Consider the following 15,992-nt stretch of genomic DNA (forward strand, 5'->3'; position numbering starts at 1 on the left):
GCCGATGGATAGTATGGCTCAGACTATTCCCATGTAGCCGAAGGGCTCCTTTTTGCCTGAGTAGTACGTGACTACGTGTGAGATGATTCCGAACCCCGGTAGGATCAGAATATAGACTTCTGGGTGTCCGAAGAATCAGAATAGGTGTTGGTACAGGATTGGGTCTCCTCCTCCAGCGGGGTCGAAGAATGTGGTGTTTAGGTTTCGATCAGTTAGTAATATTGTAATACCGGCGGCGAGTACGGGGAGTGATAGAAGGAGTAGGATGGCGGTAATTAGTACGGATCAGACAAATAGTGGGGTTTGGTATTGTGAGAGTGCGGGGGGTTTTATGTTGATGGCTGTGGTGATAAAGTTGATGGCCCCAAGGATGGAGGAGATACCGGCTAAGTGGAGTGAGAAGATAGCCAGGTCTACTGAAGCTCCGGCGTGGGCAAGGTTACCTGCTAGGGGAGGGTAGACAGTTCAGCCTGTGCCGGCGCCAGCTTCTACAGTGGATGAGACTAGTAGTAGGAGGAATGATGGGGGGAGGAGTCAAAAGCTTATGTTGTTTATTCGCGGGAATGCTATGTCGGGGGCACCAATTATGAGGGGGACTACTCAGTTGCCGAATCCTCCGATCATGAGCGGAGGCAGTGCAGTGAGTCCAGAGAGTGCACTGGCACCACTGGGCATGCAGTGCAGTGAGTCCAGAGAGTGCACTGGCACCACTGGGGATGTACTTCAGTGACTCCAGAGAGTGCACTGGCATCACTGGGGATGCAGTGCAGTGAGTCCAAAGACTTCACTGGCAAAACTGGGGATGCAGTGCAGTGAGTCCAGAGAGTGCACTGGCACCACTGGGGATGCAGTGCAGTGAGTCCAGAGATTGCACTGGCACCACCGGGGCTGCAGTGCAGTGAGTCCAGAGAGTGCACTGGCACCACTGGGGATGCACTGCAGTGAGTCCAGAGAGTGCACTGGCACGAATGGGAATGCAGTACAGTGAGTCCAGAGAGTGCACTGGCGCCACTGGGGATGCACTGCAGTGAGTCCAGAGAGTGCACTGGCACCACTGGGGATGCACTACAGTGAGTCCAGAGATTGCACTGGCACCACTGGGGATGCAGTGCACTGAGTCCAGAGAGTGCACTGGCACCACTGGGGATGCAGTGCATTGAGTCCAGAGAGTGCACTGGCACAACTGGGGATGCACTTCAGTGAGTCCAGAGAGTGCACTGACACGACTGGGGATGCAGTGCAGTGAGTCCAGAGAGTGCACTGGCACCACTGGGGATGCAGTGCAGTGAGTCCAGAGAGTGCTCTGGCACCACTGGGGATGCAGTGCAGTGAGTCCAGAGAGTGCACTGGCACCACTGGGGATGCACTGCAGTGAGTCCAGAGAGTTCACTGGCACCACTGGAGATGCACTTCAGTGAGTGCAGAGACTGCACTGGCACCACTGGGGATGCACTGCAGTGAGTCCAGAGAGTGCATTGGCACCACTGGGGATGCAGTGCAGTGAGTCCAGAGAGTGCACTGGCACCATTGGAGATGCACTGCAGTGAGTCCAGAGAGTGCACTGGCACCACTTGGGATGCACTGCAGTGAGTCCAGAGAGTGCACTTGCACCACTGGGGATGCAGTGCAGTGAGTCCAGAGAGTGCACTGACACCACTGGGGATGCAGTGCAGTGAGTCCAGAGAGTGCACTGGCACCACTGGGGATGCAGTACAGTGAGTCCAGAGAGTGGACTGGCACCACTGGGGATGCACAGCAGTGAGTCCAGAGAGTGCATTGGCACCACTGGGGATGCAGTGCAGTGAGTCCAGAGAGTGCACTGGCACCATTGGAGATGCAGTGCAGTGAGTCCAGAGAGTGCACTGGCACCACTGGGGATGCACAGCAGTGAGTCCACAGAGTGCACTGGCACCACTGGGGATGCAGTGCAGTGAGTCCAGAGAGTGCACTGGCACAACTGGGGATGCAGTACAGTGAGTCCAGAGAGTGCACTGGAACCACTGGGGATGCACAGCAGTGAGTCCAGAGAGTGCATTGGCACCACTGGGGATGCAGTGCAGTGAGTCCAGAGAGTGCACTGGCACCATTGGAGATGCAGTGCAGTGAGTCCAGAGAGTGCACTGGCACCACTGGGGATGCAGTGCAGTGAGTCCAGAGAGTGCACTGGCACCACTGGGGATGCAGTGCAGTGAGTCCAGAGAGTGCACTGGCACCACTTGGGATGCAGTGCAGTGAGTCCAGAGAGTTCACTGGCACCACTGGAGATGCACTTCAGTGAGTCCAGAGAGTGCACTGGCACCACTGGGGATGCAGTGCAGTGAGTCCAGTGAGTGTACTGGCACCACTGGGGATGCACTGCAGTGAGTCCAGAGAGTGCATTGGCACCACTTGGGATGCACTGCAGTGAGTCCAGAGAGTGCACTTGCACCACTGGGGATGCAGTGCAGTGAGTCCAGAGAGTGCACTGGCACCACTGGGGATGCAGTGCAGTGAGTCCAGAGAGTGCACTGGCACCAATGGGGATGCAGTGCAGTGAGTCCAGTGAGTGTACTGGCACCACTGGGGATGCACTGCAGTGAGTCCAGAGAGTGCATTGGCACCACTTGGGATGCACTGCAGTGAGTCCAGAGAGTGCACTTGCACCACTGGGGATGCAGTGCAGTGAGTCCAGAGAGTGCACTGGCACCACTGGGGATGCAGTGCAGTGAGTCCAGAGAGTGCACTGGCACCAATGGGGATGCACAGCAGTGAGTCCACAGAGTGCACTGGCACCACTGGGGATGCAGTACAGTGAGTCCAGAGAGTGCACTGGCACCACTGGGGATGCACTGCAGTGAGTCCAGAGAGTGCTCTTGCACCACTGGCGATGCAGTGCAGTGAGTCCAGAGAGTGCACTAGCACCACTGGGGATGCAGTGCAGTCAGTCCAGTGAGTGTACTGGCACCACTGGGGATGCACTGCAGTGAGTCCAGAGAGTGCACTGGCACCACTGAGAATGCACTTCAGTGAGTCCAGAGAGTGCACTGGCACCACTGGGGATGCACTGCAGTGAGACAACAGAGTGCACTGGCACCACTGGGGATGCAGTGCAGTGAGTCCAGAGAGTGCACTGGCACCACTGGGGATGCACTTCAGTGAGTCCAGAGAGTGCACGGGCTCCACTGGGGATGCACTGCAGTGAGTCCACAGAGTGCACTGGCACCACTGGGAATGCAGTGCAGTGAGTCCAGAGAGTGCACTGGCTCCATTGGGGATGCAGTGCAGTGAGTCCAGAGAGTGCTCTGGCACCACTGGGGATGCAGTGCAGTGAGTCCACAGAGTGCACTAGCACCACTGGGGATGCAGTGCAGTGAGTCCAGAGAGTGCACTGGCACCACTGGGGATGCAGTGCAGTGAGTCCAGAGTGTGCACTGGCACCACTGGGAAATCAGTGCAGTGAGTCCAGAGATCGCACTGGCACCACGGGGGATGCACTGCAGTGAGTCCAGAGAGTGCACTGGCACCACTGGGGATGCACTGCAGTGAGTCCAGAGAGTGCACTGGCACCACTGGGGATGCAGTGCAGTGAGTCCAGAGAGTGCACTGGCACCAGAGGGAATGCACTGCAGTGAGTCCAGTGAGTGCACTGGCACCACTGGGGATGCAGTGCAGTGAGTCCAGAGAGTGCACTGGCACCACTGAGAATGCACTTCAGTGAGTCCAAAGAGTGCACTGGCACCACTGGGGATGCACTGCAGTGAGTCCAGAGAGTGCACTAGCACCACTGGGAATGTAGTGCAGTGAATCCAGTGAGTGCACTGGCACCAGTGGGGATGCACTGCAGTGAGTCCAGAGAGTGCACTGGCACCACTGGAGATGCAGTGCAGTGAGTCCAGTGAATGCACTCGCAACACTGGGGATGCAGTGCAGTGAGTCCAGAGAGTGCACTGGCACCACTGGTGATGCAGTATAGTGAGTCCAGTGAGTGCACTGGCACCACTGGGGATGCAGTGCAGTGAGTCCAGAGAGTGCACTGCCACCACTGGGGATGCACTGCAGTGAGTCTAGAGAGTGCACTGGCACCACTGATGATGCAGTACAGTGAGTCCAGTGAGTGCACTGGCACCACTGGGGATGTAGTGCAGTGACTCGAGAGAGTGCACTGGCACCACTGGGGATGCAGTGCAGTGACTCCAGAGAGTGCACTGGCACCACTTGGGATGCAGAGCAGTGAGTCCAGAGAGTGCACTGGCACCACTGGGGATGCAGTGCAGTGAGTCCAGAGAGTGCACTGGCACCACTGGGGATGCACTGCAGTGAGTCCAGAGAGTGCACTGGCACCACTGGGGATGCACTGCAGTGAGTCCAGAGAGTGCACTGGCACCACTGGGGATGCACTGCAGTGAGTCCAGAGAGTGCACTGGCACCACTGGGGATGCAGTGCAGTGAGTCCAGAGAGTGCACTGGCACCACTGGGGATGCACTGCAGTGAGTCCAGAGAGTTCACTGGCACCACTGGAGATGCACTTCAGTGAGTGCAGAGACTGCACTGGCACCACTGGGGATGCACTGCAGTGAGTCCAGAGAGTGCATTGGCACCACTGGGGATGCAGTGCAGTTTGTCCAGAGAGTGCACTGGCACCATTGGAGATGCAGTGCAGTGAGTCCAGAGAGTGCACTGGCACCACTTGGGATGCACTGCAGTGAGTCCAGAGAGTGCACTTGCACCACTGGGGATGCAGTGCAGTGAGTCCAGAGAGTGCACTGACACCACTGGGGATGCAGTGCAGTGAGTCCAGAGAGTGCACTGGCACCACTGGGGATGCAGTACAGTGAGTCCAGAGAGTGGACTGGCACCACTGAGAATGCACAGCAGTGAGTCCAGAGAGTGCATTGGCACCACTGGGTATGCAGTGCAGTGAGTCCAGAGAGTGCACTGGCACCACTGGAGATGCACTTCAGTGAGTCCAGAGAGTGCACTGGCACCACTGGGGATGCACAGCAGTGAGTCCACAGAGTGCACTGGCACCACTGGGGATGCAGTGCAGTGAGTCCAGAGAGTGCACTGGCACAACTGGGGATGCAGTACAGTGAGTCCAGAGAGTGCACTGGCACCACTGGGGATGCACAGCAGTGAGTCCAGAGAGTGCATTGGCACCACTGGGGATGCAGTGCAGTGAGTCCAGAGAGTGCACTGGCACCATTGGAGATGCAGTGCAGTGAGTCCAGAGAGTGCACTGGCACCACTGGGGATGCAGTGCAGTGAGTCCAGAGAGTGCACTGGCACCACTGGGGATGCAGTGCAGTGAGTCCAGAGAGTGCACTGGCACCACTTGGGATGCAGTGCAGTGAGTCCAGAGAGTTCACTGGCACCACTGGAGATGCACTTCAGTGAGTGCAGAGACTGCACTGGCACCACTGGGGATGCAGTGCAGTGAGTCCAGTGAGTGTACTGGCACCACTGGGGATGCACTGCAGTGAGTCCAGAGAGTGCATTGGCACCACTTGGGATGCACTGCAGTGAGTCCAGAGAGTGCACTTGCAGCACTGGGGATGCAGTGCAGTGAGTCCAGAGAGTGCACTGGCACCACTGGGGATGCACTGCAGTGAGTCCAGAGAGTGCACTGGCACCAATGGGGATGCAGTGCAGTGAGTCCAGTGAGTGTACTGGCACCACTGGGGATGCACTGCAGTGAGTCCAGTGAGTGTACTGGCACCACTGGGGATGCACTGCAGTGAGTCCAGAGAGTGCATTGGCACCACTTGGGATGCACTGCAGTGAGTCCAGAGAGTGCACTTGCACCACTGGGGATGCAGTGCAGTGAGTCCAGAGAGTGCACTGGCACCACTGGGGATGCACTGCAGTGAGTCCAGAGAGTGCACTGGCACCAATGGGGATGCAGTGCAGTGAGTCCAGTGAGTGTACTGGCACCACTGGGGATGCACTGCAGTGAGTCCAGAGAGTGCATTGGCACCACTTGGGATGCACTGCAGTGAGTCCAGAGAGTGCACTTGCACCACTGGGGATGCAGTGCAGTGAGTCCAGAGAGTGCACTGGCACCACTGGGGATGCAGTGCAGTGAGTCCAGAGAGTGCACTGGCACCAATGGGGATGCACAGCAGTGAGTCCACAGAGTGCACTGGCACCACTGGGGATGCAGTACAGTGAGTCCAGAGAGTGCACTGGCACCACTGGGGATGCACTGCAGTGAGTCCAGAGAGTGCTCTTGCACCACTGGCGATGCAGTGCAGTGAGTCCAGAGAGTGCACTAGCACCACTGGGGATGCAGTGCAGTCAGTCCAGTGAGTGTACTGGCACCACTGGGGATGCACTGCAGTGAGTCCAGAGAGTGCACTGGCACCACTGAGAATGCACTTCAGTGAGTCCAGAGAGTGCACTGGCACCACTGGGGATGCACTGCAGTGAGACAACAGAGTGCACTGGCACCACTGGGGATGCAGTGCAGTGAGTCCAGAGAGTGCACTGGCACCACTGGGGATGCACTTCAGTGAGTCCAGAGAGTGCACGGGCTCCACTGGGGATGCACTGCAGTGAGTCCACAGAGTGCACTGGCACCACTGGGAATGCAGTGCAGTGAGTCCAGAGAGTGCACTGGCTCCATTGGGGATGCAGTGCAGTGAGTCCAGAGAGTGCTCTGGCACCACTGGGGATGCAGTGCAGTGAGTCCACAGAGTGCACTAGCACCACTGGGGATGCAGTGCAGTGAGTCCAGAGAGTGCACTGGCAACACTGGGGATGCACTGCAGTGAGTCCAGAGAGTGCACTGGCACCACTGGGGATGCAGTGCAGTGAGTCCAGAGTGTGCACTGGCACCACTGGGAAATCAGTGCAGTGAGTCCAGAGATCGCACTGGCACCACGGGGGATGCACTTCAGTGAGTCCAGAGAGTGCACTGGCACCACTGGGGATGCACTGCAGTGAGTCCAGAGAGTGCACTGGCACCACTGGGGATGCACTGCAGTGAGTCCACAGAGTGCACTGGCACCACTGGGGATGCAGTGCAGTGAGTCCAGAGAGTGCACTGGCACCAGAGGGAATGCACTGCAGTGAGTCCAGTGAGTGCACTGGCACCACTGGGGATGCAGTGCAGTGAGTCCAGAGAGTGCACTGGCACCACTGAGAATGCACTTCAGTGAGTCCAAAGAGTGCACTGGCACCACTGGGGATGCACTGCAGTGAGTCCAGAGAGTGCACTAGCACCACTGGGAATGTAGTGCAGTGAATCCAGTGAGTGCACTGGCACCAGTGGGGATGCACTGCAGTGAGTCCAGAGAGTGCACTGGCACCACTGGGGATGCACTGCAGTGAGCCCAGAGAGTGCACTGGCACCACTGGAGATGCAGTGCAGTGAGTCCAGTGAATGCACTGGCAACACTGGGGATGCAGTGCAGTGAGTCCAGAGAGTGCACTGGCACCACTGGTGATGCAGTATAGTGAGTCCAGTGAGTGCACTGGCACCACTGGGGATGCAGTGCAGTGAGTACAGAGAGTGCACTGCCACCACTGGGGATGCACTGCAGTGAGTCCAGAGAGTGCACTGGCACCACTGATGATGCAGTAAAGTGAGTCCAGTGAGTGCACTGGCACCACTGGGGATGTAGTGCAGTGACTCGAGAGAGTGCACTGGCACCACTGGGGATGCAGTACAGTGAGTCCAGAGAGTGCACTGGCACCACTGGGGATGCGGTGCGGTGAGTCCAGAGAGTGCACTGGCACCACTGGGGATGCGGTGCCGTGAGTCCATAGAGTGCACTGGCACCACTGGGGATGCAGTGCAGTCAGTCCAGTGAGTGTACTGGAACCACTGGGGATGCACTGCAGTGAGTCCAGAGAGTGCACTGGCACCACTGAGAATGCCCTTCAGTGAGTCCAGAGAGTGCACTGGCACCACTGGCGATGCACTGAAGTGAGTCCACAGAGTGCACTAGCACCACTGGGGATGCAGTGCAGTGAGTCCAGAGAGTGCACTGGTTCCACTGGGGATGCACTTCAGTGAGTCCAGAGAGTGCACGCGCTCCACTGGGGATGCAGTACAGTGAGTCCAGAGAGTGCACTGGCACCACTGGGGATGCAGTGCAGTGAGTCCAGAGAGTGCACTGGCAGCACAGAGGATGCAGTGCAGTGAGTCCAGAGAGTGCTCTGGCACCACTGGGGATGCAGTGCAGTGAGTCCAGAGAGTGCACTGGCACCACTGGGGATGCAGTGCAGTGAGTCCAGAGAGTGCACTGGCACCACTGGGGATGCACTTCAGTGAGTCCAGAGAGTGCACTGGCACCACTGGTGATGCACTGCAGTGAGTCCAGAGAGTGCACTGGCACCACTGGGGATGCACTGCAGTGAGTCCAGAGAGTGCACTGGCACCACTGGGGATGCAGTGCAGTGAGTCCAGAGAGTGCACTGGCTCCAGAGGGAATGCACTGCAGTGAGTCCAGTGAGTGCACTGGCACCACTGGGGATGCAGTGCAGTGAGTCCAGAGAGTGCACTGGCAACACTGGACATGCAGTGCAGTGAGTCCAGAGAGTGCAGTGGCACCACTGGGGATGCAGTGCAGTGAGTCCAGAGAGTGCACTGGCAGCACTGGTGATGCAGTGCTGTGAGTCCAGAGAGTGCACTGGCAATACTGGCGATGCAGTGCAGTGAGTCCAGAGAGTGCACTGGCACCACTGGGGCTGCAGTGCAGTGAGTCCAGAGAGTGCACTGGCACCACTGGGGATGCAGTGCAGTGAGTCCAGAGAGTGCACTGGCACCACTGGGGATGCACTGCAGTGAGACAACAGAGTGCACTGGCACCACTGGGGATGCAGTGCAGTGAGTCCAGAGAGTGCACTGGCACCACTGGGGATGCACTTCAGTGAGTCCAGAGAGTGCACGGGCTCCACTGGGGATGCACTGCAGTGAGTCCACAGAGTGCACTGGCACCACTGGGAATGCAGTGCAGTGAGTCCAGAGAGTGCACTGGCTCCATTGGGGATGCAGTGCAGTGAGTCCAGAGAGTGCTCTGGCACCACTGGGGATGCAGTGCAGTGAGTCCACAGAGTGCACTAGCACCACTGGGGATGCAGTGCAGTGAGTCCAGAGAGTGCACTGGCAACACTGGGGATGCACTGCAGTGAGTCCAGAGAGTGCACTGGCACCACTGGGGATGCAGTGCAGTGAGTCCAGAGTGTGCACTGGCACCACTGGGAAATCAGTGCAGTGAGTCCAGAGATCGCACTGGCACCACGGGGGATGCACTTCAGTGAGTCCAGAGAGTGCACTGGCACCACTGGGGATGCACTGCAGTGAGTCCAGAGAGTGCACTGGCACCACTGGGGATGCACTGCAGTGAGTCCACAGAGTGCACTGGCACCACGGGGGATGCAGTGCAGTGAGTCCAGAGAGTGCACTGGCACCAGAGGGAATGCACTGCAGTGAGTCCAGTGAGTGCACTGGCACCACTGGGGATGCAGTGCAGTGAGTCCAGAGAGTGCACTGGCACCACTGAGAATGCACTTCAGTGAGTCCAAAGAGTGCACTGGCACCACTGGGGATGCACTGCAGTGAGTCCAGAGAGTGCACTAGCACCACTGGGAATGTAGTGCAGTGAATCCAGTGAGTGCACTGGCACCAGTGGGGATGCACTGCAGTGAGTCCAGAGAGTGCACTGGCACCACTGGGGATGCACTGCAGTGAGCCCAGAGAGTGCACTGGCACCACTGGAGATGCAGTGCAGTGAGTCCAGTGAATGCACTGGCAACACTGGGGATGCAGTGCAGTGAGTCCAGAGAGTGCACTGGCACCACTGGTGATGCAGTATAGTGAGTCCAGTGAGTGCACTGGCACCACTGGGGATGCAGTGCAGTGAGTACAGAGAGTGCACTGCCACCACTGGGGATGCACTGCAGTGAGTCCAGAGAGTGCACTGGCACCACTGATGATGCAGTAAAGTGAGTCCAGTGAGTGCACTGGCACCACTGGGGATGTAGTGCAGTGACTCGAGAGAGTGCACTGGCACCAGTGGGGATGCAGTACAGTGAGTCCAGAGAGTGCACTGGCACCACTGGGGATGCGGTGCGGTGAGTCCAGAGAGTGCACTGGCACCACTGGGGATGCGGTGCCGTGAGTCCATAGAGTGCACTGGCACCACTGGGGATGCAGTGCAGTCAGTCCAGTGAGTGTACTGGAACCACTGGGGATGCACTGCAGTGACTCCAGAGAGTGCACTGGCACCACTGAGAATGCCCTTCAGTGAGTCCAGAGAGTGCACTGGCACCACTGGCGATGCACTGAAGTGAGTCCACAGAGTGCACTAGCACCACTGGGGATGCAGTGCAGTGAGTCCAGAGAGTGCACTGGTTCCACTGGGGATGCACTTCAGTGAGTCCAGAGAGTGCACGCGCTCCACTGGGGATGCAGTACAGTGAGTCCAGAGAGTGCACTGGCACCACTGGGGATGCAGTGCAGTGAGTCCAGAGAGTGCACTGGCAGCACAGAGGATGCAGTGCAGTGAGTCCAGAGAGTGCTCTGGCACCACTGGGGATGCAGTGCAGTGAGTCCAGAGAGTGCACTGGCACCACTGGGGATGCACTGCAGTGAGTCCAGAGAGTGCACTGGCACCACTGGGGATGCACTTCAGTGAGTCCAGAGAGTGCACTGGCACCACTGGTGATGCACTGCAGTGAGTCCAGAGAGTGCACTGGCACCACTGGGGATGCACTGCAGTGAGTCCAGAGAGTGCACTGGCACCACTGGGGATGCAGTGCAGTGAGTCCAGAGAGTGCACTGGCTCCAGAGGGAATGCACTGCAGTGAGTCCAGTGAGTGCACTGGCACCACTGGGGATGCAGTGCAGTGAGTCCAGAGAGTGCACTGGCAACACTGGACATGCAGTGCAGTGAGTCCAGAGAGTGCACTGGCACCAGTGGGGATGCAGTGCAGTGAGTCCAGAGAGTGCACTGGCACCACTGGGGATGCACTGCAGTTACTCCAGAGAGTGCACTGGCAATACTGGCGATGCAGTGCAGTGAGTCCAGAGAGTGCACTGGCACCACTGGGGCTGCAGTGCAGTGAGTCCAGAGAGTGCACTGGCACCACTGGGGATGCAGTGCAGTGAGTCCAGAGAGTGCACTGGCACCACTGGGGATGCACTGCAGTGAGACAACAGAGTGCACTGGCACCACTGGGGATGCAGTGCAGTGAGTCCAGAGAGTGCACTGGCACCACTGGGGATGCACTTCAGTGAGTCCAGAGAGTGCACGGGCTCCACTGGGGATGCACTGCAGTGAGTCCACAGAGTGCACTGGCACCACTGGGAATGCAGTGCAGTGAGTCCAGAGAGTGCACTGGCTCCATTGGGGATGCAGTGCAGTGAGTCCAGAGAGTGCTCTGGCACCACTGGGGATGCAGTGCAGTGAGTCCACAGAGTGCACTAGCACCACTGGGGATGCAGTGCAGTGAGTCCAGAGAGTGCACTGGCAACACTGGGGATGCACTGCAGTGAGTCCAGAGAGTGCACTGGCACCACTGGGGATGCAGTGCAGTGAGTCCAGAGTGTGCACTGGCACCACTGGGAAATCAGTGCAGTGAGTCCAGAGATCGCACTGGCACCACGGGGGATGCACTTCAGTGAGTCCAGAGAGTGCACTGGCACCACTGGGGATGCACTGCAGTGAGTCCAGAGAGTGCACTGGCACCACTGGGGATGCACTGCAGTGAGTCCACAGAGTGCACTGGCACCACTGGGGATGCAGTGCAGTGAGTCCAGAGAGTGCACTGGCACCAGAGGGAATGCACTGCAGTGAGTCCAGTGAGTGCACTGGCACCACTGGGGATGCAGTGCAGTGAGTCCAGAGAGTGCACTGGCACCACTGAGAATGCACTTCAGTGAGTCCAAAGAGTGCACTGGCACCACTGGGGATGCACTGCAGTGAGTCCAGAGAGTGCACTAGCACCACTGGGAATGTAGTGCAGTGAATCCAGTGAGTGCACTGGCACCAGTGGGGATGCACTGCAGTGAGTCCAGAGAGTGCACTGGCACCACTGGGGATGCACTGCAGTGAGCCCAGAGAGTGCACTGGCACCACTGGAGATGCAGTGCAGTGAGTCCAGTGAATGCACTGGCAACACTGGGGATGCAGTGCAGTGAGTCCAGAGAGTGCACTGGCACCACTGGTGATGCAGTATAGTGAGTCCAGTGAGTGCACTGGCACCACTGGGGATGCAGTGCAGTGAGTACAGAGAGTGCACTGCCACCACTGGGGATGCACTGCAGTGAGTCCAGAGAGTGCACTGGCACCACTGATGATGCAGTAAAGTGAGTCCAGTGAGTGCACTGGCACCACTGGGGATGTAGTGCAGTGACTCGAGAGAGTGCACTGGCACCACTGGGGATGCAGTACAGTGAGTCCAGAGAGTGCACTGGCACCACTGGGGATGCGGTGCGGTGAGTCCAGAGAGTGCACTGGCACCACTGGGGATGCGGTGCCGTGAGTCCATAGAGTGCACTGGCACCACTGGGGATGCAGTGCAGTCAGTCCAGTGAGTGTACTGGAACCACTGGGGATGCACTGCAGTGACTCCAGAGAGTGCACTGGCACCACTGAGAATGCCCTTCAGTGAGTCCAGAGAGTGCACTGGCACCACTGGCGATGCACTGAAGTGAGTCCACAGAGTGCACTAGCACCACTGGGGATGCAGTGCAGTGAGTCCAGAGAGTGCACTGGTTCCACTGGGGATGCACTTCAGTGAGTCCAGAGAGTGCACGCGCTCCACTGGGGATGCAGTACAGTGAGTCCAGAGAGTGCACTGGCACCACTGGGGATGCAGTGCAGTGAGTCCAGAGAGTGCACTGGCAGCACAGAGGATGCAGTGCAGTGAGTCCAGAGAGTGCTCTGGCACCACTGGGGATGCAGTGCAGTGAGTCCAGAGAGTGCACTGGCACCACTGGGGATGCACTTCAGTGAGTCCAGAGAGTGCACTGGCACCACTGGTGATGCACTGCAGTGAGTCCAGAGAGTGCACTGGCACCACTGGGGATGCACTGCAGTGAGTCCAGAGAGTGCACTGGCACCACTGGGGATGCAGTGCAGTGAGTCCAGAGAGTGCACTGGCTCCAGAGGGAATGCACTGCAGTGAGTCCAGTGAGTGCACTGGCACCACTGGGGATGCAGTGCAGTGAGTCCAGAGAGTGCACTGGCAACACTGGACATGCAGTGCAGTGAGTCCAGAGAGTGCAGTGGCACCACTGGGGATGCAGTGCAGTGAGTCCAGAGAGTGCACTGGCAGCACTGGTGATGCAGTGCTGTGAGTCCAGAGAGTGCACTGGCAATACTGGCGATGCAGTGCAGTGAGTCCAGAGAGTGCACTGGCACCACTGGGGCTGCAGTGCAGTGAGTCCAGAGAGTGCACTGGCACCACTGGGGATGCAGTGCAGTGAGTCCAGAGAGTGCACTGGCACCACTGGGGATGCACTGAAGTGAGTCCAGAGAGTGCACTGGCACCACTGGGGACGCAGTGCAGTGAGTCCAGAGAGTGCACTGGCAACACTGGGGTTGCAGTGCAGTGAGTCCAGAGAGTGCACTGGCACCACTGGGGATGCAGTGCAGTGAGTCCAGAGTGTGCACTGGCACGACTGGGAATGCAGTGCAGTGAGTCCAGAGATTGCACTGGCACCAATGGGGATGCACTTCAGTGAGTCCAGAGAGTGCACTGGCACCACAGGTGATGCACTGCAGTGAGTCCAGAGAGTGCACTGGCACCACTGGGGATGCAGTGCAGTGAGTCCAGAGAGTGCACTGGCACCACTGGGGATGCACTGCAGTGAGTCCAGAGAGTGCACGGGCACCAGAGGGAATGCACTGCAGTGAGTCCAGTGAGTGCACTGGCACCACTGGGTATGCAGTGCTGTGAGTGCAGAGAGTGCACTGGCACCACTGGGGATGCAGTGCAGTGAGTCCAGAGAGTGCAGTGACACCACTGGGGATGCAGTGCAGTCAGTCCAGAGAGTGCACAGGCAGCACTGGGGATGCAGTGCAGTGAGTCCAGAGAGTGCACTGGCACCACTGGGGATGCAGTGCAGTGAGTCCAGAGAGTGCACTGGCGCCACTGGGGATGCAGTGCAGTGAGTCCAGTGAGTGTACTGGCACCACTGGGGATGCACTTCAGTGAGCCCAGAGAGTGCACTGGCACCACTGAGAATGCACTTCAGTGAGTCCAGAGAGTGCACTGGCACCACTGGGGATGCAGTGCAGTGAGTCCAGAGAGTGCACTAGCACCACTGGGAATGCAGTACAGTGAGTCCAGTGAGTGCACTGGCACCACTGGGGATGTAGTGCAGTGAGTCCAGAGAGTGCACTGGTACCACTTGGGATGCAGTGCAGTGAGTCCAGTGAGTGCACTAGCACCACTGGGGATGCAGTGCAGTGAGTCCAGAGAGTGCATTGGCACCACTGGGGATGCAGTGCAGTGAGTCCAGAGAGTGCACTGGCACCACTGGGGATGCACTGCAGTGAGTCCAGAGAGCGCACTGGCACCACTGGGGATGCACTGCAGTGAGTCCACAGAGTGCTCTGGAACCACTGAGAATGCACTTCAGTGAGTCCAGAGAGTGCACTGGCACCACTGGGGATGCACTGCAGTGAGTCCAGAGAGTGCACTAGCACCACTGGGGAATGCAGTGCAGTGAGTCCAGTGAGTACACTGGCACCACTGGGGATGCAGTGCAGTGAGTCAAGAGAGTGCACTGGCACCACTGGGGATGCACTGCAGTGAGCCCAGAGAGTGCACTGGCACCACTGGGGATGCGGTGCCGGGAGTCCAGAGAGTGCTTTGGCACCACTGGGGATGCACTGCAGTTACTCCAGAGAGTGCACTGGCAACACTGGGGATGCAGTACAGTGAGTCCAGAGAGTGCACTGGCACCACTGGGGATGCACTGCAGTGAGTCCAGAGAGTGCACTGGCACCAACGGGGATGCACTGCAGTGAGTCCAGAGAGTGCACTGTCACCACTGGGGATGCACTTCAGTGAGTCCAGAGAGTGCACGGGCTCCACTGGGGATGCAGTGCAGTGAGTCCTGAGAGTGCACTGACACCACTGGGGATGCAGTGCAGTGAGTCCACAGAGTGCACTGGCACCACTGGGGATGCAGTGCAGTGAGTCCAGAGAGTGCACTGGCACCTCTGGGGATGCAGTGTAGTGAGTGCAGAGAGTGCACTGTGAACACTGGGGATGCAGTGCAGTGAGTCTAGAGAGTGCACTGGCACCACTGGGGATGCAGTGCACTGAGTCCAGAGTGTGCACTGGCACCACTGGGGATGCACTGCAGTGAGTCCAGAGATTGCACTGGCACCACTGGGGATGCACTGCAGTGAGTCCAGAGAATGCACTGGCACCACTGCGGATGCAGTGCAGTGACTCCAGAGAGTGCACTGGCACCACTGGGGATGCAGTGCAGTGAGTCCAGAGAGTGCACTGGCACCAGAGGGAATGCACTGCAGTGAGTCCAGTGAGTGCACTGGCACCACTGTGGATGCACTGCAGTGAGTCCAGAGAGTGCACTGGCACCACTGGGGATGCAGTGCAGTGAGTCCAGAGAGTGCACTGGCACCACTGGGGATGCACTGCAGTGAGTCCAGAGAGTGCACTGGCACCACTGGGGATGCACTGCATTGAGTCCAGAGAGTGCACTGGCACCACTGGGGATGCAGTACAGTGAGTCCACAGAGTGCACTGGTACCAGTGGGGATGCAGTACAGTGAGTCCAGAGAGTGCAGTGGCACCACTGGGCATGCAGTGCAGTGAGTCCAGAGAGTGCACTGGCACCACTGGGGATGCACTTCAGTGACTCCAGAGAGTGCACTGGCACCACTGGGGATGCAGTGCAGTGAGTCCAAAGACTTCACTGGCAAAACTGGAGATGCAGTGCAGTGAGTCCAGAGAGTGCACTGGCACCACTGGGGATGCAGTGCAGTCAGTCCAGTGAGTGCACTGGCACCACTGGTGGTGCAGTACA

The sequence above is a fragment of the Anser brachyrhynchus genome (assembly GCF_964034855.1).
Source record: "Anser brachyrhynchus genome assembly, chromosome: 7".
NCBI classification, from domain to species: domain Eukaryota; kingdom Metazoa; phylum Chordata; class Aves; order Anseriformes; family Anatidae; genus Anser; species Anser brachyrhynchus.